This window comes from Dermacentor silvarum, chromosome 8, assembly GCF_013339745.2.
Source record: "Dermacentor silvarum isolate Dsil-2018 chromosome 8, BIME_Dsil_1.4, whole genome shotgun sequence".
NCBI lineage: Eukaryota > Metazoa > Arthropoda > Arachnida > Ixodida > Ixodidae > Dermacentor > Dermacentor silvarum.
This window is the reverse complement of record NC_051161.1, coordinates 173,089,518-173,113,414: the sequence shown is the minus strand read 5'-3', so window position 1 is coordinate 173,113,414 and position 23,897 is coordinate 173,089,518. Positions and strand designations below refer to the sequence as shown.

Below are 23,897 nucleotides of genomic sequence, written 5' to 3'. Positions count from 1 at the left end.
CGCCATTGCGCGGGCTTCACCTGTTCTGCCGTCCCTCGCCTTTTTCCCTGTCCGTGGCCTAACCGGTTCTCGCGGTGGCGCTGCCCTCGCGATGGGTGCGGTGAGGGCGGGGCGCTGACGTCACTACGCAGCCGAGTCGGCTGCTAGCGGCGGAGCGTGGGGCCAGGCCCCGGAAACTCGCGAGTTCACCAAATGGCCACAGAGGGCGAAAAAATCGCTGCTAACAAAACAAGCATAGTACATCCCCTCGAAAATATGCCTAAGTGAGTTCAGTAGCTCTCGCTAGAGGCGCCGTAATAAGCGCAATTTTAACCTACAAACTTTCTCCCGCGCTCATCGAAGCGTTTTTATTACTTGACATAGAGTACAAAATTATTATTCTTAATTAGAGATTGTACTGTTGAGTACCAACTGTTTATTTTTTGCCATTATAAACGCAAAATAACATTCATCATCACCGATCTCCCACGTGACCTCTGGGCTGGATTTAAAATTTTTACCGGTATTTTTCGCGAACACGGCAAGCACGGATTCATTGGTTCGTACACTTATGCTGGTTGCTTATTTTGTGCTAAAACCAGTTTATCGCGCTTCGACACCTCGCGTTATTTAACTTGGGGTGAAGTGACGGGTTTCCGAGAAATGTAAGCCCGAAAGCTAGGTTTCGGTCGTGAGCCATGCGGAAGAAGTCTGCATCGAAACGGGAGCCGGATTCTGCTGCGACTGAGGACGGCAATACCGGTAAGTCGTTTAACATCGTTGCTTCTTGCATCGTTATGTAATATTCGTCTCGTTAACTTACAGGCAGAGACAAGTTAACGAACTAGATCCTGCATTATATATGGGCAGTCAGGACCCTCCGTTGCTGTTTCCGAAATGATGTTTAGTTGCGCGGTCATCGTTATGCAAACACAATGACGAAAAAAAGACAGCGATATCGGAACGCCCATCACATTTTTCATCTCGTTGTATCCGTGGCCGTAGGTGACTGAGTAGCCCTATCAATATATATATATATATATATATATATTGTCACCTGTAGTAGTGGGCATAGGGCAAGCGCAGAGGCGCAAGAAGAAAGAAGTGCGCGTGCTAACCGCCCCGCTCGATAGCTGCCTCTCGCTGCCGTTTTCGCCAGAGCCCCAGCCGCTCCCAATAAACGTCGTCAGCCCCTTTTGAAGACCCGTGGCAAAGTGGTGGAGGTGCTGGGTATTTATCACTCATGCCACAGACTCCTCCTGGGAGCAGAAGCACCAGCCCTGTGTTGGTCCATACTCCCGTCCATCGGACCAGCCGCAGGATCCGGGGACTGCCCCCTGAAGACACCATAGTGCTTCAGACTACCTCAACCGGTATGGAACGTGCAATGACGAACCGGTATACACTTCAGAACCCGCTGGCGCCGAAGTCGTTCCATGGCGACATCTTCGAAGACGTCGAAGACTGGATGACCGACTTCGAGCGCGTCGCCGAATACAACGAATGGGACGACGCGACTAAACGTAGGAATGTCTACTTTTGCCTCGAGGACGGCGCGCGTACATGGCTTCAAAACCGTGAGGACCAACTGACGTCGTGGCGCGAGTTCCGCCGTCATCTACTGGACACTTACGCCAGTCCTGATCGCCGCGAACGAGCCGAATGAGCAATTCAGGTCCGCGTCCAGCTTCCCAACGAAAGCGTTACCGCGTTCGTTGAAGATATGACGCGCCTCTTCAGACGAGCAGACCCTGGAATGACCGAGGACAAGAAGTTGCGTCACCTGATGCGAGGGGTGAAGGAGTAGCTCTTCGCTGGTCTGGTGCGCAATCCTCCGCAGACTGTCGCCGAATTTCTATCCCAGGCGGTCAGTATGGAGAAGACGCTTCAGCAGCGCTCTAACTTTTACGAGCGGCAAGTGAACGCGACTACGGACATGTCCACGGCCATCGGAAGCCACAATGACAACCTTCGAGACCTCATCCGCTCCGGTCCACCGTTCCTTTTTCTAACACCGCGCCTGCACCTTCATGTACACCACCGTGCGACCTACGCAGAAGTCTTGCGACAGCCTGCTTCGTCCCCGCCGCTGTTTGTTCAAGCCGCTCATCCAGTTGCACTCCCACCAGCCCAACCGGTGCCATACATCGTGGAACGACGCACGCCTCCACCGTTTCCCCATGCCGCTTCTCCGGTTGTGCTTCCGCAAGAGCGACCAGTGCATTACGCCGATGATCGACGCATGCCCCCTCGGAAGTCAGAGGTTTGGCGCACTCCGGATCGCCGTCTTCTGTGTTTCCACTGTGGTGAGGCAGATCATTTGTACCGCCAGTGCCCATACCGACGCCTCGGGTTGCGGGGCTTTTCTGCCTATTCGCCGCCACCCCGACTGGGCCAACGACCTCGGGACATTGAGGATTATCTGGCTCAGCAACGCATGCCACCGCCTACCGGGCGGCAGTCACGCTCGCCGTCGCCAAGGCGATTTTCACCATCGCCCCAGCGGTATTCGAGCGGACGGTCGCCAAGTCCCCGCCGGGAAAACTAACTACAGCGACCTTTGGGGGCGAGGCCGCTGGCAGTCGACGCGCTGAAGACCTCCGATCGACGCGAGTAAACAAGGGTACCGGTACGCCATCAACTGAACGGAATGACCGGCTTTCGCTCGACATACCGGTGGTGATCGACGGTTACGCGGTTAGCGCTTTAGTGGACACCGGAGCGGACTATTCTATATTAAGCGGGAAGATGGCGACGTTTCTTAAGAAAGTAATTACACCTTGGCATGGCTCGCAGATTCGTACGGCTGGCGGTCACGTCGTTACTCCACTGGGAACCTGCACGACAAGAGTTCGGATTCGAGGATCGACATTCGTGGCGAGTTGCCTTGTCCTACGCGAATGCTCCCGCGACGTCATTCTCGGAGTTGACTTCCTGCAGGAATACGGCGCTGTTATTGACTTACGGGGCGGTGTAGTCACCTTCTCAGCCGACCAAGCAATCGACGCAAACGACGACAATCGACGTGATGACGCGCTACGTGTTTCCGCCGAAAGTGTTACGCTTCCTCCACGAGCCAGTGCTCTAGTCGACGTGATGTGCGGTGGAATGCGCGAAGGTGGAGTGGTCGCAGAAAGTAACTTAGCGCATCTACTGAGACAAGGTGTTTGTGCGGCCAGGAGTGTGCTACAGCTTCGTGATGGCCGATCTAAGTTGCTAGTCACCAACTTTAGTAATGAGCATCGACACCTCTTCCGCGGTACTTCGATAGCGTTTGCCGAAGAAGAGGAACACGTAGCTGAATGTTTTGCCCCTGAACCAGTGAGGCTGGCTGACAAGTCACTGGGCACCGTCGACATTAATCCCGAGTTATCTAACGACAAACAGGCAGCACTGCACGAGCTCTTGCTTGAATTCAGGGCATGCTTCGCAAGCTCGTCTAAGGCACGCCAGACTTCGGTTACAAGGCACCGGATCATCACATGCGACGACGCACGCCCGATACACCAGCAGCCTTACCGCGTGTCGGCAAAGGAACGCGCGGCGATTCGTACGCAAGTACAAGAGATGCTTGAAGATGGCGTGATCGAACCTTCCAACAGCTCATGGTCGTCTCCGGTCGTTCTTGTCAAAAAGAAAGACGGAACGCTACGCTTTTGCGTCGACTACCGGAAGCTCAACAACGTAACTAAAAAGGACGTGTACCCACTGCCATGTATCGACGACTCGTTAGATAGACTGCGGCGTGCCCAGTACTTTTCGTCACTCGATTTGAAAAGTGGATACTGGCAGATCGAGGTAGATGAACGAGACCGCGAGAAAACTGCCTTTGTGACTCCCGACGGCCTTTACGAATTTCGAGTGCTCCCTTTCGGTTTGTGTTCAGCCCCAGCAACTTTCCAGCGCATGATGGATACTGTCCTCGCTGGATTGAAGTGGCAGACTTGCCTTGTGTATCTTGACGACGTAGTTGTCTTTTCTGAAACATTTGAGCAACATCTTCATCGCCTGCGGCATGTGCTAGAAGCGCTCCGATCGGCTGACCTCACGCTTAAACCAGAGAAGTGCCACTTCGGTTATGAAGAGCTCAAGTTTCTCGGACACGTCGTCAGCGCCAAAGGAGTTCGACCCGATCCCGACAAGCTTGCCGCTGTAGCAGCTTTTCCTCTTCCTGCCGACAAGAAGGCCGTCCGACGCTTCCTGGGCTTGTGCGCGTATTATCGCCGCTTCATCGACAACTTCTCGAAGATTGCGGAACCCCTGACTCGCCTTACCAGGGATGACACGCCATTTGCCTGGACGAATGAGCAACAAGCGGCCTTCGCTGAACTACGCCAACGCATGCAGTCAGCACCCGTCCTGGCACATTTCGACGAAGAGGCTGACACCGAGGTGCATACTGACGCCAGCAACATCGGCCTTGGCGCAGTACTCGTCCAACGTCAAGACGGCATTGAACGAGTAATAGCCTATGCTAGCCGCTCGCTGTCCCGTGCCGAGGCGAACTACACTACTACAGAAAAAGAGTGTCTCGCGGTCGTCTGGGCGATCACGAAGTTTCGCCCTTATCTCTACGGCCGTCCCTTCAAAGTGGTGACAGACCACCATGCTCTATGTTGGTTGGCGAACATACGCGATCCTTCAGGACGGCTGGCACGGTGGAGCTTGCGGCTACAGGAGTTCGACGTCACCATAGTTTATAAGTCTGGCCGCAAGCATGAAGACGCCGACACGTTGTCGCGTGCTCCCGCCGAATCTTCCAGTCGACAGTCAGAGGACGACGACGGCTTCCTGGGCGCCCTTACTACGTCGGACTTGGTCAAATCGCAGCGTGACGACGCTGAAATTCGACCTCTCATCGACCACTTAGAGGGCCGTGATACAACTATACCACGCCATCTACGTCGCGTCTTGACGTCCTTCTGTCTACGAGACAATGTGCTGTACAAGAAGAACGCCCGCCCGAATGATCGAGCCTACCTCCTAGTAGTTCCCAAAGACTTGCGGGACGATATTCTTTTCGCTTGCCACGACGAGCCTACATCTGGCCACCTCGGCTCCTCACGAACGCTTGCTAGAGTGCGCGAGATGTATTACTGGCCCGGACTTTCAGCAAGCGTCAAGCAGTATGTGAAAGGCTGCCGTGAATGTCAGCGACGAAAGTCACCACCCCTGAAGCCCGCCGGGTTATTGCAACCCATTGAACCACCTCATAAGCCATTCGACCAAGTCGGCTTGGACATTCTTGGGCCTTTTCCTCTGTCAACCGACGGCAACAAGTGGGTGATTGTCGCCACTGACTATTTAACCCGCTATGCCGAGACAGAGGCGCTCCCACGAGCCACGGCTTCTGAGGTAGCGCAGTTCTTCATGTGTCACATTGTATTGCGCCATGGTGCCCCAGTCACTGTTATCACAGATAGAGGAACGGCGTTCACGGCACAGCTCACGGACGAAATTTTTCAACTAAGCAACACCAGGCATCGAAAGACGACCGCTTACCATCCGCAGTCCAACGGCCTTACGGAGCGATTAAACAAGACCATCACAGACATGATCTCTATGTACATCGACGTCCAGCACAAAACATGGGATCGTGTCCTGCCTTATGTGACCTTCGCGTATAATACCGCCGTACAAGAAACAACGCGCTTCACACCATTTCGCCTTGTCTACGGCCGCGAAGTACAGACGATGCTGGACGCTATGCTTCCGTGCCACGACGCCGAGAACCTAACTACTGACGCCGAAGAATTTGCTCAGCGCGCTGAGGAGGCTCGCCAGCCCGCGCGGCTGCACATCGGTGAGCAGCAACACGCAGATGCACGGCGCTATAACATCCGTCACCGGCAAGTGCGCTACAGTCCCGGCGACCAAGTGTTGGTGTGGACCCCTGTTCGCCGCCGTGGCCTTTGTGAAAAGTTGCTCAGCCGGTATTTTGGTCCGTACAAAGTGCTGCGCCGCATTAGTGACGTGAACTATGAAGTCGTTCCTGACAGTGCGGCGCAAACACGGCGCCGACAACCACCTAGTTCTGACGTAGTTCACGTCGTACGCATGAAGCCTTACGTTGCGCGTTAGTGATTTTTACGCGCCCATTTGCACCTAATGCACTTACCTCTTCGTTTCTAGAGAGGTAGAGAATTGTTTCTAGCTACGCTGCTGTAGCTCTCGCTGTGTTCTGTGCGCGAGCATCTTCATTGAGCGTGTGTTGTTGTTTTTTTTGTTGTTGTTTTTTTCCTTTCCCACACCACTTCTTGAGCATCGAGCCGATGCTCTTTCCGAGGAAGGGGGGAAATGTCACCTGTAGTAGTGGGCATAGGGCAAGCGCAGAGGCACAAGAAGAAAGAAGTGCGCGTGCTAACCGCCCCGCTCGATAGCTGCCTCTCGCTGCCGTTTTCGCCAGAGCCCCAGCCGCTCCCAATAAACGTCGTCAGCCCCTTTTGAAGACCCGTGGCAATATATATATATATATATATATATATATATATATATATATATCAGGCGCGTAGCCAGGGGGGGGCTGATGGGGCTTCAGCCCCCCCCGAAATTTTTTCGTGCTGGCATGCACCGCCGACCAAAACTACCACCGACGCCGGTAATCATTCTGGATTTTGTGTACAATGTCCTTTTCACGCTCGAAAAGACATTTCGGCACGAGCATTGCGAACTCGGGCTGGATTTCGAGACAACGCCCTTGCAACTGGAGTCACGTAACGCAAGGAGCCCCATCCGAGCACAAACTTTCAACGGCTTTTCGATAGCGAGCGGGCGCGTTGCGGCATCTCGCAGTGGCCGCGGAATATACGGAGCGCATGGATTTCAATTACGAAATTTTATGGGTATACAGTTCTCATAAACTTTTGACGCGAAAGGGGCGCTGAAATTTCCAAAGGCATGCTTTAAAAGATTTTCAATTCTAGAACTTTATGGGGTTAATGTTCTGATAACCTTGGGCCAACATGCGCGCACTGGAACGCTCGTGTCCAAGCCGTTGTATAAATGGAAGCGCGCGCTCGCAATCTCCCACACACACGAAAATACTAAATATCACCGTGACTGTCAGCTAGCAGCTGATAATTTTCTCCAAACATTTTCAGGAAGCGTGCCCAATGTGATTGATCAGCTGGACCAGGGCAGGCAAAGTAAAATATGAGAAAACAGAAGAAAGTGAACGGCCTATTATTGAGGATTTTTTTTTTTTTTTGCGGGCGACAAGGTCTGGCTCTCCGTGGCCACAGGGACAGGGGCCCTATGGATTTAAGCAATGCCCCTGCTGAAAATGCAGGAATTTTCAGAGTACTTCTTCGCATGCAAGCTGATTGTGGAGATACATATCTGAAGAACCATTTGGAAAATTGCCCCAGTATTGCCTCGTATTTAAGCCCAGACGCACAAAACCAAATTATAGAACTTTATGGTGACATCATCAAAGAAAGCTTAGATTCAAAAGCAGGCTACTTCTCCATACTTCCTGACGAAACGACGGACATCGCTGGAATCGAACAGCCTACTGTTTCTGCAAGGTACCTAAACAAGTGTGCCAACGACATCAATGGAGTGTTTTAGGTTTTAGCATCAGAATGGATGCCCATCTCTCACTGCGACAGCAGGTTCTATGTAAATGTGTAAATACTGCTGCAGCTTCTAGTCACCCTTCCAGTGATCACTGCCAGCGCAGAGAGAATATTTTTTTAACAAGAGTTTCCTAAAAAACTACTTGCGCTCTACAATGTCTGTGGAACGCATGGTTAGGCTGGCGCTTCTATACACCCACAGAGACGTCGGCATCAACGTGACCGCTTCGCTCAACTTTCCCACCGAGAGAAGTTTGTCCTTAAGATAGCGAAGCAGCAAAAATCAATGCAAGTAAAAAGCACTGTTTCTTCTGGTCCATAAGTTCTTAATTATGAAAACGTATGACCGCTCATTAGCTATTAAAACCGCAGAAATTTTGGCCGTTTATTCTAGCAGTTAGCATCATGATCAAAATTATCACGCGAATACAAAAATTACGTAGATACCAATAACCAATTTTGACCGACCTTGCTCATTGAAAGCCCGGCCCACGCGGCGTTCGCCAAAAACACTCGGATATTGGGTAGTTCAACTTACCGCATCATCTGTGGGCATCGTTTGTCCTTTTCTTTCCTTTTCAGCTGCCTGCTTTTATTTCTTTTTTGAAACGAAGGAATACCCTCCTTTGATTTTGGGTGCAGAATAATTGTTGGCGTTGTGCAGGCAGTTAAATTACACATTTTCGTACTGATTAACGCATTATTCCTCTATTATTCTACCCACATGGCACTGCCGCGACCGCTGCATGGCCCAAGTGCATATCACGATTTCTGCGATCATAGTTATGTTCTTGCCAGGATCATCTGTCTTTCTGTGCTCAAAGTTTACTATCTGTGACTGAGCAACATGTTTATTAGTCGTATTTGACACATTATATACACTGACGTTTGCTTAAATACGTAGATTTATTGGAGACTCATACGTATTTTTAAATATCTTACTGCGAGGTTTTGTGTACACAAGCAGTGAACTTTGTTTCCAGCGACTCTTTTATTGCCCTTTAGCGAGTTGTATCTTCGCATTTCTAATATATACTTTGCAGAACTCCCACTTTTTATTTGTACTCACTGTTGCGAGTATTAGCTCGGTGTAATTACAATACACGACGAATTACAGCTCCTCCTGCGCAATCAATTGCAACGAGGGATAGCGTCATTGAGGTTTCTTCCTGGCCGTTGCATATGTAGAAAAATGTAAACAAGGTTCTTGAACGACAAAGATTCATCAAAATGTTTGTCCTCAACTTATTCATTTCATGGCCTTTACGTTTTCCATATAAGCTGCATGCACTGCTTTGCTGGTTTCGAACTGATATTGACCGTTTTCGCGACGATCCCGTGGGCGCTGCCATATTTGATCACGTGATGACGCGTCCATTGCTTGCCTCAACTGCCTCCATTGCCTCCTTGTTTACAATGGAAGTGTATGACGCCGGCGCGGCTCATAACACCTCTGTTTTCTGAGATATCGTAGACGGTGACTAGGTGGACGACACGAAGCTTTGCTCACAGCTTCAGAGAACATGCAAAAGCGCTTTCGGAGCTGATTGAGCTATGTCCAAACGGCGCAGGCAGTTTATATGGTGCTTCTTCTAAAAGCGGGGCTAAATATGCATTCCAAGCTTTGCGATTATGAATTCAGTCAGGATTAATTAGTGTGCTCTTTGTTCTTTATTCGGCAAATATTTTGAAGCAGTGGCTTGTCGGTTTCTGACTCAGTGAAGTTCCTCGATGCGGCCACTATATGATTATTTTCTGCCTAATCGCTCGCGGGTGTGCTCAGTTCCGAATCTGATAGATTTGTTCTTGCTGCGCAAAAGGCTTGAAACGTAGCTGTTTTGTACATTGTAATACCTTGTAGCAAATATATATTACAGCTAGTAACTTGCTTACTCTTGTGGACCGTCACGAAACATTCAGCTTCGACCATTGGTGCGCCATAGGTGTAGTCCGTCATTTATTGTGTGTATACAGTGCGCATATATTCAAGTGTGCGTCCATTCACTTATTCTTGATACGTCGGCGATAGAGTGGGCGTAAGTTTTCCTGCCATTTGGACAGATGTGTATAGATAACGTGCGCGAAACTTACTATGACAGGAAGCGGCGCTAGTCCCTTTGTCATTGTTTAACGAGTGGTACTCACTGTTGCCGACGTTCTAGGGATGAAGCCCTTTCTTTGAAGGTTAGCGATACAAGGCTGGCGGATGAGCAAATTTCTGTATCCTCTAGGAAAGCCGTACATCACGAAGTGCCGGTAACACGTTCGGACAGTTGCAGCAGCGGTCCGCGAACTTCGCCACACAGATTCATTCTATTCCTTAACATGCCAGTCACTATTTTTGCAGCCAACTACTGCACACGTCTTCAATCCACATTATTCAATCTAGCATGATTGGAGCACAGTGTGTTAGCGAAAACTCAGTTGCATTTCCGACAGCTGATCGCACAGAAGCAAGGTAGAATCGGCAATGGTTTCGTATTCGTGCGCGGTCGCTGAGGAGAGGTATGGCGCGCCGCCGTGAGCGCCATCTCGTTTCTCTAAAACAAACTGCTCCGCGAAAAGGGTCAATAGTTCTAAAGTTCATGTGATGTTTTCTTTACTTATTATTTAGAAAAAAACACACGGAAGCATTGATATCAGTTATTTCTGCCACAATTTTTGGGGCATACGAATATATTCTGTTATGAAAACATACATATTTTAATGGATAGTGCATAACGTTCAATAATTCGTTTGCAGCATCTAATATACAATGAAATTGGCAATGCAGTTATTATTCATGCATTTGATCCCTCGACAAATTCTATAAGGAGGAGGCCGCGCTGCAACCTGAGCCCCCCCCCCCCCCCCGAACAAAATTTCTGGCTACGCCACTGATATATATATATATATATTGTACTGAAGAAGAACGAGCAGTATGCACTGCTTCAAGAAAGACGACGACGACGAGTTGGTCGAAGCCGTGTGCCTGTGTTGCCTGCGCTGTGTAACCTCTCGTTGCAGTGCTCTACGCTCTAATTAATTACACTAGAGTGCCTCTCTACATTTGGTGGAGGTGCTGGGCCCTTTACCGACCTGGAACTCCGCAGCCGGACGCTCCCTCCCGTCTCTGCCATGCCTGAGGACGCCGAACAGCCCGATCCTCCCCAGGCTTCGCCTGTTGTCTGCTCCGGTGCCCTACGCCACCGCGATCCTCCTGTCTTCAGTGGCGCCGACGATCATGACGTCGAGGATTGGCTCTCCTCATACGCCCGCGTAAGTGCGCACAACAAATGGGACGACAAGGATAAGCTGACTAACGTCAACTTCTATCTTTCTGGAGTCGCTCATCTCTGGTTCCGGAATCATGAATCCGACCTTACCACCTGGACTGCTTTTACTAACTATTTCAAAGAGGTCTTCGGTCGCCCTGCTGTGCGAAAGCTTCGTGCGGAACAACGCTTGCGTGGTTGCGCTCAGCAAAAGGGTGAAAACTTCACCAGCTACATTGAAGATGTCGTTGACCTTTGTCGGCGCATCAACCCCACTATGCCAGAAAGTGAAAAGATAAAGAATGTCATGAAAGGCATCGACGATGATGCCTTCCAGATGCTCTTGGCGAAAAATCCTCGAACGGTTGACGAGGTGATCACCCTGTGCCAGAGCTACGACGAGCTCCGCAAACAACGCCTCACTACGCGCCGAGCTGCCGCGCCGGACGACACGATTTCGGCCCTCACCGACAGTTTCAATGCTGCTCCCGCCCACTCCGCGTTCCTCGACCAAGTCAAACAATTTGTTCGAGAGGAAGTGGCGCGTCAACTGTCCCTTTTGCCTGCTACCCGGTCGTCTGAGTCCTCCTTGTCTCCGGAACTACGTTCCGGAGACAAGGAGAACCGACAAGGAGCGCCGGTTCCGCTCACGTACGCTGCCGTCGTTGCCAGTCCAAGACCTCCGCCTGCAGTTTCACACTACACGCCCGCAAGCGGCTTCTACGCGTCGCCTTCTGCAGCTGCAAACTACGTGCCCAGAAGCGACTTCTGCGCGCCTCCGCAGCCCCTACGTCCGGCTCAACATTGTGCACCCCAGCCTGGGCCCCCTGTTCACAATCCGTGGCGTACCCAGGACAATCGGCCGATCTGCTACGCGTGTGGCTTTGCTGGCCACGTGGCACGATTTTGCCGCCGGCGGGGTTGGTACCCTCCCGATACTGCGAGACCCCAAGGGAATACACCTGACTCTCAGCCCCGCTATGTTCCACCTGTTCCGCACTTCGCTTCCTCGTCTCCTGCTCCTCGAAGTTTCACCACTCGTCGGTCTCCCTCTCCCCGTCGACGTTCCCTGTCCCCCCTTGTCCGCCGCCCCCCCGCTGTGGAGGAAAACTAAAAGGCGCAGTTCCGGAGGCAAGAACTGCGATCTCATCGAACTGCTCAAGCCCTCGCTTATCCCCTGCGAACGTCATTGAAGTTTATGCGGAAGGTAACGCTATTCACGCGCTTGTCGACACCGGTGCCGCGGTGTCAGTGATTGCCGACCCGCTTCGCCGTACGCTCCGAAAGGTCGCGACGCCGTTTTCCGCTATTTCGCTACGTACAGCAAGCGCTGAGCCAATTGAGCCTGTAGGAACTTGCACCGTCCGTGTCGCCATACAAGACAGTTTATATCACATTGAGTTTGTTGTTCTTCCCCGCTGCTCTCATGCCATCATTCTAGGATGGGACTTCCTCTCTTCTAATCGCGCAGTTATTGATTGTGCCCGTGCAGAACTTGCGCTGACTCCATTTTGCGGAAGTCTTTCTGAAGATTTGCCTCTTTCTTCTGCTAGAGTGTTCGTCGCCGCCGACACCGATATCCCTGCTTTTTCTTCCGCCCTTGTGCCCGTTTCCTGTGCTGCTTTCTACGATTCTACAGTTCTCTTCACGCCATCGAAACTTGCTGCACGCCGTCATCCCTTCTTGCTTCCCTTCGCCATCCTTCCCATTCGCCAGAGCTCCAGCGCACTTTACGTTACGAATCCGTTTTCGTGTCCATCAAGCCTACGACATGGCGAGTGCCTCGGGTCTGCTGACGAATTCGAGCCGAACTTTCTCTACGATGTGCCTGATGACTCGACTCCTCTTCAGGTTGACGCCATGGCTCTTCCTGTCTCTACGTCTGAGCCAGCATGTGACAGAACGTTTGCTCGGTGTATTGATCCGCAGCTCACTCCGAGTCAGCGCGCGCAGATCGTCGACCTCCTTACCCGATTTCGCACTTCTTTTGACCACCAACAACAATGTTTAGGGCGTACAGCTACAGTCGTTCATCACATCGACACCGGTAGCCATGCCCCACTACGACAGCGTCCATACCGTGTGTCCGCGACGGAGCGCCGTGTCATCGACGAGCACGTAGGCGACATGCTTCAACGCGGCGTGATACAGCCTTCCCACAGTCCTTGGGCCTCTCCAGTAGTGCTGGTGAAAAAGATGGGACAATTCGTTTTTGTGTGGACTATCGACGCCTGAACAAAATAACGCGGAAAGATGTCTATCCTCTCCCCCGTATCGACGACGCACTAGACTGCCTCCAAGGCGCTGAATTCTTTTCGTCCTTAGACTTACGATCTGGTTACTGGCAAGTCCCGGTGGCTGAGTCAGATCGCCCGAAAACGGCATTCGTTACGCCTGACGGCTTATATGAATTTACCGTGATGCCCTTTGGCCTGTGCAATGCGCCTGCCACATTTGAAAGAATGATGGATAACATCATCCGCGGCCTCAAATGGCAGACATGCCTTTGTTACCTCGATGACATTGTCATCTTTTCCCCGGACTTTTCTTCTCACCTGCTCCGACTCGAACGCGTTCTCACTTGCCTCGCCGATGCTGGACTCCAGCTCAACATCAAGAAGTGCCGCTTCGCCGCCCGACAGCTAGTCATCCTTGGCCACGTTGTTTCGAAAGATGGTGTGCTTCCAGATCCTACCAAACTCCAAGCAGTCGCCGAATTCGCACGACCAAAGACCACCAAAGAACTCCGCAGCTTCATCGGATTGTGCTCATACTTTCGCCGTTTCATCCGCAACTTCGCCACCATAATAGCGCCTTTGACGCAGCTTCTCGCGGGTAACCACGACCTCTCGGCCTGGTCGCCACTTTGCGATGCCGCATTCACGACGCTGCGTCGTCTTCTAACCTCACCCCCGATTCTCCGTCATTTCGACCCCAGCGCACCGACAGAAATTCACACGGATGCTAGTAGTGTCGGCATTGGCGCTGTTCTTGCGCAACGAAAGACTGGCTTCGATGAATACGTCGTTGCTTACGCCAGCCGCGCTCTGACGAAAGCGGAAGCCAACTATTCCGTTACAGAAAAAGAATGCTTGGCTATCATTTGGGCCATAACTAAATTCCGCCCTTACCTCTACGGCCGCCCATTCGACGTAATAACTGACCATCATGCCCTCTGCTGGCTGTCATCCTTAAAAGACCCTTCAGGTCGACTCGCTCGATGGGCGCTCCGCCTCCAAGAGTACGACATTCGAGTGCTGTACCGCTCTGGCCGTAAACATACGGACGCGGATGCCCTGTCCCGCTCCCCTATGCCAGGCCAGCCCAATTATTCGAAGGTACCGATATGCGAGTCCTCCCTCACCGCCACGGACATGCTTTCGGAGCAGCAGAAGGATCGATGGATTGTCTCTATGCTGGCTTTTCTGTCCAACCCATCAGCGCCTTCTTCTGACCGTACACTGCGTCGCCAAGCACACCACTTCGCTGTTCGTGACGGACTCCTTTACCGCCGTAACTACCTCTCGGACGGCCGCAAATGGTTACTCGTGGTCCCACGGCATCTACGTTCGGACATATGTGCAGCGTTTCACGATGACCCGCAATGCGCGCATGCAGGAGTACTAAAAACGTACGCGCGCCTGCGACTCCGTTATTACTGGCGCGGAATGTACCGATTCGTCCGCCGCATCTGCGCGTGATGTTGCATGGTTCCTTCTGCGTAACATCATACTTCGCCATGGAGCCCCCAGAGAATTGCTCAGCGACAGAGGCCGTGTGTTTCTCTCTGAGGTTATAGAAGCCCTACTCAAGGAATGCCACGTAATTCACCGCACCACTACTGCATACCACCCGCAGACTAATGGTATGACTGAGCGCTTTAACCGCACTCTTGGCGACATGTTATCCATGTACGTCGCATCTGACCAGACCAATTGGGACCGCGTTCTACCCTTCGTGACGTATGCTTACAACACCGCCACACAGACCACTACGGGATTTTCCCCGTTCTTTCTTCTTTACGGACGCGAGCCTTCCTGCACAATGGATACCATCCTCCCGTATCGCCCTGACACAACGGAGTCTACTGCCCTGTCCGAAGCTGCTGCACACGCGGAAGAGTGCCGACCGCTCGCCCGCACATTTACTACGGAAGACCAGCAGCGACAGAAGCACCGTTGGGATACTTCCGCCTCTCCTGCACCCTATGCTCCTGACTCACTAGTCTGGCTTTGGGTTCCCGCCACCAGCCCTGGACTTTCAGCGAAACTCGTTTCCCAGTACCAGGGTCCGTACCGTGTGGTCAGTCAAACGTCTCCTGTGAACTACATGATAGAACCCCTTGAGCCACCTTCGGATAAGCGCCGCCGAGGGCGCGAAATCGTGCACGTTCAGCGGCTAAAGCCTTATTTCGACCCCCCTGTGCTCTCCTGCCCGTAGGTCGCCGGGACGGCTCCTTTTCTCCGGGGAGATAATTGTACTGAAGAAGAACGAGCAGTATGCACTGCTTCAAGAAAGACGACGACGACGAGTTGGTCGAAGCCGTGTGCCTGTGTTGCCTGCGCTGTGTAACCTCTCGTTGCAGTGCTCTACGCTCTAATTAATTACACTAGAGTGCCTCTCTACATTATATATATATATATATATATATATATATATATATATTCGATTCCGCCGGCAACTGCTTTCGTCCACAAAGCCGGATAACCCTTTGGTAAATTGAAGTGAAAGTACTGAATTTAATGTATTAAAGAGTTGCACGCATGATAATTTACCCATATTTCGTACTTGTTGGTTCCAAGTGTTCTTGCTGTTCCGTTTGGTTTACCTTGGGGCATTTCTTTTTGCAGTAATAAAGGGGTACATCATGTTCGTGCAGAAAAGGAATGCAGCGGTTCTAATAGCTTCATGTTTGTCTTGCATTTGCTTGTGGAACCAGCAGCGTGATAAGTTCTGGTGTATAAATGAGCGCACAAATGCTCTCATTTGTGAACCTAATAATACTTAAGCTGTTGACACGCATTGTAGTTAGGCAGGTAGCAATATTCATTTAATTAACATGTTGTTTAAGCACCCTAGAACAAAGTGTACAGTTTCATGTGTTCTGCAGTCTAAAACCATTACAATATATATGTCACACCTGCTTGCATTTCATATTGCAAAATTGTGCTTTTTCAATTTCTGATGCAATCAAAATTTCTGTTCCAGACATGCAGTAAAGAGGATGGCACCAGTGTAAAGCAGCACTCCATACACCAAAGACAAGCTACTTCCTGCTACAACAAGGCCATTGTGTGGACTTTGGCTGTTACTACAAGGTAAACAACACCAAGTTCAGAAATAAATATGCTTGATATATACTGTATTGGCTCACTAGTCTTGAGATACATGTCATTTGTTTGTAGCAGATGATATGAATGTCTTTCCACATTTACGGTTCAGCATAATTGGTTCAAACATAAAAGAAAGCCCTACATGAGTTTGGCTAATCTGTGCTGTATCTCATGTGTTACTGTTCTGCCCCAACAGAATCTGCACCAAGCACACCATGGTCCTCATCACAGGAGCCCCCATCTACCCTGACAGGAAGGGGCTGGAGCCGAATTTACAAGGATTTTACACCACAAACAAAGAAGCGGATGCAGAAGTATTTGGATGAGATATCAAGTCTACGGAGGACTGTGTCAAGACTGAAAAGAGCCTCAGCCATCATTCCACCGGCACGGATATTGGCCGAGTCATCCAGGTACCTCAACAAAGACTTTCTAGAAATTCTTCATGTTGAGATGCACCTGCAACCATTCAACAAGCACGGACGACGCTGGCCAAAAGAGTTCCATCAGTTTGCCCTTCCTTAATCAGCTTCCTGGTCATGTCAAATTCCATTTATGCCGAGTATACATTTTTTTTTCTATAAATGCAAGCTTTTTCATTCCCCACTCTTGCTAGGGATAATTCTTCTTCCTCATCCAAACATTAAGGTCAACTGATTCTGTGCTCATACTTAATACCATTCACTGTAGCAATATTTCTTAGTGTATGCTGCCATGTACAATTCCTCTCCAGAAATAGCCGATGCAGCATCGGCATGCGTCTTGCATTAAACGTTGCCCCGTGTGCTATGTAGCATTTGACTTTTCTTAATGTTTTTGGCCTTCAGTGCTTGTAGAGCCAAGTGGCTTCTTTCATGAGCACAAGCTTTCTGATTGCCATATTTAATTCCTAGTCTCATTCAGCATTGCTCTTCTTGCTCAATAGCCTGGGTGTAGCCCTGCTTGTCTAGCCTTGCCTGGGTGTAGCCTTGCCTTGTTCGATAACCTTCAGTGTACCTTGTGCTAGACTGAAGTGATTGATTACAGAGTCTGGTTTCGCTGCTGTCCCACTTGGTCGTGGTCGCCGTGTTACGTTTCTCAAATGTGGGGACCTGGTAAGTTGCATTGGGAAGCAGTCTCTCGAGGTAAGCACCTGCTCCTGCAGTCCACACAGCAACATAGACTCCCAATTTACACGCATCGTGATTAGTGCTCCCCGTTCTGTCCTTTCCTGCTGTAGCCATGTGCAAATTTTGCTTGTGGCCTTCGTCAGCTGCAATTTGGCATGAACATAGACCAGAATACGTGCTTACATGATCTGAGGTGTATGTTGATAGCCACCTAGGTGGAATGGCCCGCAAAAGTGGCTGCCGAAGGTGATGCCCACGAAACCGACTTGTCCATAGTGAGACAAATTGGGGCACCAATTGTGAGCCATACATTAGCGGCCCTCCAAAGAAAAGAAACGTGCCGGCTGGAAAGGAGTTAATGCTAAAATGCTGGGTAGTCCATGTTGCTGTGTTGACTGGGGCAGTAGATGCCTGCATCACCTGATTGCTTCGCAATGCAAGTTGCTAATATTCAATGGTGACTGTCGGTGCAAATAGGTGGGACACGCCGCCCAATCTGTTCGCGCTGCTTGTTGTCGCTCATTACCAGACCACCATGTGTGTTGGAGGCAAGCGCTATGCCTGTAGTCGGACAGCTGAATGTGCCGTAAGTGACCCATGTACGTTAATGCTCACTGTTGCCATATGGATCTTCACCAATGTATAATGCATTGTGTGGACCTTACGCGGCCATTGATTGCAGTCTCATTTCACTGTTATCTGACTTGGTTATGGTTGCTGTGTTACGTTTCTCGGACGTGGCGGCCTGGTCAGCTGCATTGGGAAGCAGTCTCTCGTGGTGAGCATTCGCTCCTGCAGTCCGCACAATGACATAGACTTCCAATTTACATGCTTTGTGATTGGTGCTCCCCGTTCTGTCCTTTCCTGCTGCAGCCATGGGCAAATTATGCATGTGGCCTTTCTCGGCCACGATTTGGCGTGACCATCATTTAGAAAAGTATAGACGTAGGCCAGTTGGTGATTCATGATTTGGGAAGTTACCGCAAACAACACACGAGACAAAGAAAGAGACAACACGAAGCGGTACTGACAACTGTTTATTTAATGAAGCGAACGCCAAGCTTATATAGATCAGACACACGTGTGCACCCAAAAAGCAACGAGAAAACCAATAACAACACAGAGAGACCTTCAAGAGGGGTGCGATACAAATGCTAAGATACACGCTGATAGACTAGTGAGGCATTTAACACGTGTGTGTCACGTGGAAAGAAACAAAAGTGCTTTCTGAGTAACAGCAGATTATCGGCAGAAAAAATGGCCAGCTGAAAAGAGAGGTTGTAGAGGCAATAGCCATGCGACCCTTTAAGGATGGTGATTGCGTTAGTTTTCAGTCAGTTGCTGTTACCCAGAAGGAACTTTTTTTTATTTTTCTACGTGATACACACGTGTTAGGTGCGTCGGTAGTCTACAAATGCTTATCCTAGCATTTGTATCGCAACCCTGTTGAAAGTCGCTTTGTGTTTTTATTGGATTTCTCGTTGCTTTTCGGGTGCACACGTGTGTGTTCTATATAAGTTCGGCGTTCGTTTCATTAAATAGTTGTCAGTACAGCTTCGTGTTATCTCTTTCTTCGTCTCGTGTGTTTTTTGCGGCAATCCTAGACCAGCATACATGCTTACATGGTCCGATGCGTGTGAAGTTGAAAGGCCCGCAAAAAAGGCTGCCGAAGGTGATGCCCGCGAAACCGACCATGTCCATATTGAAAGATAGAGGGGCACCGAGTGTGACCTACACATTCGCGGCCCCCGAAATAACAAAAAAAAAAGAAACGTGCAGGTTCGAACGGAGGTAACTTTAAATCTCCGGGTAGTCCATGTCGCTGTGTTGGCTGCGGCAGCAGATGCCTGCGTCACCCGATTGCTTCGCAATAAAAGTTGCTCATGTTCAACGGCGACTGTCGGTGCAAACACTGTCCAGTCTGCTTGCACTGCTGGTCGTCGCTCGTTACCAGACCGCCATGAGCGACGACGAAAGTGAGCCGTTTACGAGCTCGCGTTAATGATTCCAGCGCATCTCGACATGCAATTTTTATTTCTGCTCTTGTACGAGAAGGTGCACTGCTTGTCTTCTGCCAATAAAGTCGCACGTTCCGTTCACTCACTTGTGGCTTGTTTTTTATGGGCGTCAGTAGAGGCTCTTTGGTCTCCTGGCAATTTGAACGCGAAAACTACGCGACAGCCAAGGCAATGAGGCGTGCCGCAACGCCAACCGGGCGAGCGCGGCGCGTATACCAACGTACGCGACCGGCAAAAAGCGGCCATATTGAATTTTGCTCAAAAAAAAAAAAACTACATTTCCGCTTCCTGTTTGAGCAGCGCCATCTGTCTTATGCCTAAGTAAGTTCCATGCGCTGCCGCTTCTTATTTTCGTACCACTGTGGAAGCTACAGTTTCCCTTCTCTAAAGTTGGTTCTTTATTCTATGATGGGGCTCTTTTCTTCTCCGGAGACCAACGCTAGAGTGACCTAGAATATGGGAGAGTGTCCAAAGCGCCGGCTCCGGCGAGGGCCTTTTTCTGTGAACTGCCGCGCCGCGCCGCTGCTGCTCCGCACTCGTGAGAGCTTCACTCTCACGAGTGAAGCCGACGGGAGCGGACGTGTCGAGTCGAGGTGCCATTTCAGCGCAGCAGGAGCAGCGTGCCAAAGAGATAAGTTTTGTTATTTTATATTTCACTTTTTGGTTTTTTTAGGAGGGTTAGCTTAGCCAAGCAATCTTTATAAATTATTTTAAGGCTTTCTCACTTTCTTGGTCTTCTCGCTTAGATAAAAGTAGGTAAAGAAAATTTTTTTTCCCCACATCTACGCCTTGTTAGTACGAGATGATGGTTGGTACTAGGGGGAACCCACGCGTGCGTTGTTCTGAGTGCGAGCGTTCCTACGCGCTGGAAGAAACGCGGTTTAAGTCAGCACGCGAAGCGAATGGTGCAGATTTTATCTGTAGGATGTGTGTGCTAGGGTCGTGGCTAGACCGCCTAGAGCAAGACAAAGATAAGTTAGCTAAGCGGGTTGGAAAGCTAGAAAAGGAACTTGAAATCGAGCAGAAGCAGAGGAAGGAGGCAGAAGAAAAGCTAGCTAACTCAGAAATCCAGCTGAGCGCCACCATTCTGCAAAGCAATGATGAACGCATCGAGGCGAGCACCGCGAACGGAGCTGGCTCCGATGCGAGTGCAGAGACAGCCGAACTCGCCACGCCGGGAAGCAGTGGCGGAAACGTCAGTGATAATCACGAAGGGGATACCACTGACGCGGCCGGGGAAGAAAACAAAGCCAAGGGCAAGGATAAGAAAGGAGGGGAGGGCATTGTGACTTCGGGGGCAGCTTTCGGCGGTGAGGGGGAAGGAAAGCGTCGAGTTGTCTTTGTTGGGGATTCCAACATGCGTAAAGTAGAACCGGCGATAGCAGAGAGGGTAGGGGCAGACGAACGAGTCCAGGTTAGCGCGCTTCCCGGAAAGCCGATTAGAGAGGTGATAGCGAAGGCCAAGGAACGCATGTGGGACACAATGGAGGAGAGACACCTAGTGGTGATAATGGGCGGAGTGATTGACGTACTGAACGGACGAGGAGCAGGAATCACAAAGCAAATAGCCAAAGGGGTCACCGACCTGCGGAATGTTTCAAAAGAAGTACAAATCGCGGTGTGCACGGTGCCAGAGGTTGAAAGGCAGGGTTATAAAATTGAAAGGGCAGTTCTTGCAGTAAACAGGGAAATTTGGACTCTAGCTAAAGCAATGAATTTTACGGTCATTGACATCAACCGAGAAGTGCACCGAGCAGGCCGCGAAGGCGCTTTTGTGCGTGACGGGATACATTTTAGTGAAAGTGTAGCAACACCGGTCGGAAGTCGATTCGCGGCACGAGCTGTAGCTTTTTTAGGCGGGCCCCAGGCAATCAGGAAGCAGGATTGAGTATTGAACATAGCGAAACACCAGTAAAGGGCAGAATTAGGCGACCAGGAGTCAGGAAAAGACGCAGAAAGGATAAGGATAGAGAAGGTAAAATTTGCTACATTAACATGCAGGGTGGTCGTAAGCAGGAAAAATGGCTGGAAATTCAAACGCAACTGAATGATGAAGCGATTAGCGTGTACGCCTTGACCGAAACACATCTACGAGATTTGGAGCAGCCGCCTGTTATTGACAACTTTGTATGGGAAGGGTGCAACAGAATGACCGGGTCAGGGAAAGGCGGAGGCGTAGGCGTACTAATTAGGCGAGGTCTGAAGTGGCGAAGGGTAAACGAGACATGTAAAGAGCATTTATGGATTAGTGGTACATGGCAAGGTAAAAAGACGTGGCTGGGAGTAGCTTACCTGTGGACAGGTAGTGATAGCAGGGAAAAAAATAAGGAATTGGTCGATTGCATTAGAAGCGATATTAATGAGTTCAGTAACTCGGGCCAGGTGATATTAGTGGGAGATATGAACGCGCACATGGACGATTTAGACGGATATACTGATTACAACGGCTCTCTAGTGCTGGATTTGTGTGATGAACAGAACCTTATAGTAGTTAACAGGGAGAATAAGTGTCATGGACAGGTAACGTGGCAATGCGGAAACAGGCAGTCATGTATCGACTACGCCTTAGTCTCAGAAATGGTCTACGAACAACTGGAACAAATGATAATAGACGAAAATGGAAAAAATAGCCTGGGAAGCGATCATAGACGTTTAGCATTAAAGTTTGGGAGAGATACCAGCGCAGAACATGAACCAATAGCCTCAGAGTTTTTAAAAATGAATGACGAGCAAATAACAGAGATCGCAAACAACATAGAGAAGAAAATTGAGGCTTTTCCTACAGCAGTCTGGGAATATAAGGAACTGGTGGAGGTTATGCAGCATGAAATAAGGCGGACACGGCAATACAATTGTTGGATTGGAAAGAGGAAACCACGTAAGTGGTGGAACAAGGAAATTAAACAAGCTATAGAAGAGCGTAAAGAGGCATCTAGGGTTCATCGAGAAGCCAAAAAGTTGGGATTACAAGAAGAAGAGGTGCTCCTTAGATGGAATACATACAGAGAAAAGAAAAGGGTTGCGAGTGAGCTCGTGCAAGAGAAAATTAAATGCGCAAGTGAACGTTGGGTGCATAACATTCACAAAAGAGACAAAGGCGCCCCAAAAAGATTCTGGAACCATATAAAAGCACTCGGAGCTCCAATTAGAAACTCGCAAACGGCTATAAGGTATGAAGACGGTAACATCTATGAAGGCGATGATGCGCTGCGGTACATCACAGACGTTATCAGGCATAACTTCGGTACGAGAAAAAGTGTAGTTCAGACAACAGATCCAGCAACAACAGAGAGGCTTGAGAGATCAAAATTCAGCATAGAAAGCTTCTATTGGAAAAAGGCAGCAGAAAATGTCCCTAACAACACGGCAGCAGGACCCGATGAAATCCCAATACAGCTAATCAAAAACCTCGGTCCAAAAAGCAAGGCACTGCTGACTAATGCCATAGAGCAAGTGATTAGAAGAAAGAATATTCCCGATGGATGGCGTGAAAGCAAGATGAATCTCATCTACAAAGGCAAAGGAGATAAGGATAAGACGAGCTCGTACAGGCCAGTTACAGTAACCTCGGTGATATATAGAATGGCAATGCAAGCCATAAAATTAGAACTGTCGAAGTGGGTGGAGGAAAACGGTGTATTGGGGGAACTACAGAATGGGTTCAGGCCAGGCAGACGCTTAGAAGACAATATGTTTGTACTAACTCAGTGCATAGAGATTTCAGTAGTTCAGAAAAGACCTTTATGGGTAGCATTTCTAGATATTAAAGGAGCTTATGACAACGTAGACAGGGAATTGTTGTGGGATATTCTTCAATACGAAGGCATAGATGACGATTTCGTGGAGCTGCTGAGGGAGATATATCGAGCCAACCAAGTACAAGTGGCATGGGAAGGCCGAAAAGGAAATGAAATGGTGGGAATTCACCAAGGATTGAAGCAAGGATGCCCTCTGTCACCATTGTTGTTCACGCTTTACGTCAAGGGCATAGAAAGACGACTGGAAAACAGCGAATTAGGTTTTGATTTATCCTACATGCGTAATGGACAAATGGTGCAACAGAAGGTCCCTGGATTGATGTACGCAGACGACATTGTGCTACTAGCGGACAATAAAAAAGATTTACAGATACTTGCGAATATCTGTGGGAACGCAGCGACAAATCTAGGCCTTAAGTTTAGCACAGAGAAATCAGGGATTATGGTCTTTAATGAACACACGAGTAACTTCGTGGTGTCAATTCAACAGCAAGTAATACCCATAGTGAAGCAATATAAGTACCTCGGCGTACACATAAACGAAGGAAAGAATTACTCAAGCAACCACCAAGATAATCTGAAAATAAAGGGGAAGCGGAATGCAGCATTAATGAAACACAGAGCACTGTGGGGCCACAATAAGTATGAGGTGGTGCGTGGAATCTGGAAAGGAGTAATGGTGCCAGCGCTAACATTCGCAAATGCCATTATATGCTTAAAATCGGATATATTAGCGGGTTTAGAAGTTAACCAAAGATCAGTAGGCCGGTTGGCTTTGGGAGCACACGGTAATACGACAAATGAGGCAGTGCATGGAGACATGGGTTGGGCCTCTTTTGAAGTCAGAGAAGCACAAAGCAAAATTAGTT

At 49.7% G+C, this 23,897-nt stretch overlaps 1 protein-coding gene and 1 long non-coding RNA gene across 2 annotated transcripts in view; one reads left to right on the top strand and one right to left on the bottom strand.

Moving 5' to 3' along the window:
- LOC119462586 (protein 5NUC) overlaps positions 1 to 23,897 on the bottom strand; it is a 581,486-nt gene that overhangs the window by 347,521 nt on the left and 210,068 nt on the right. The window lies entirely within an intron of this gene.
- On the top strand, positions 600 to 16,558 carry LOC125947619 (uncharacterized). Its single transcript, XR_007468447.1, has 3 exons — positions 600 to 741; positions 16,019 to 16,128; positions 16,340 to 16,558. It is a non-coding gene; the product is annotated as an uncharacterized LOC125947619 (long non-coding RNA).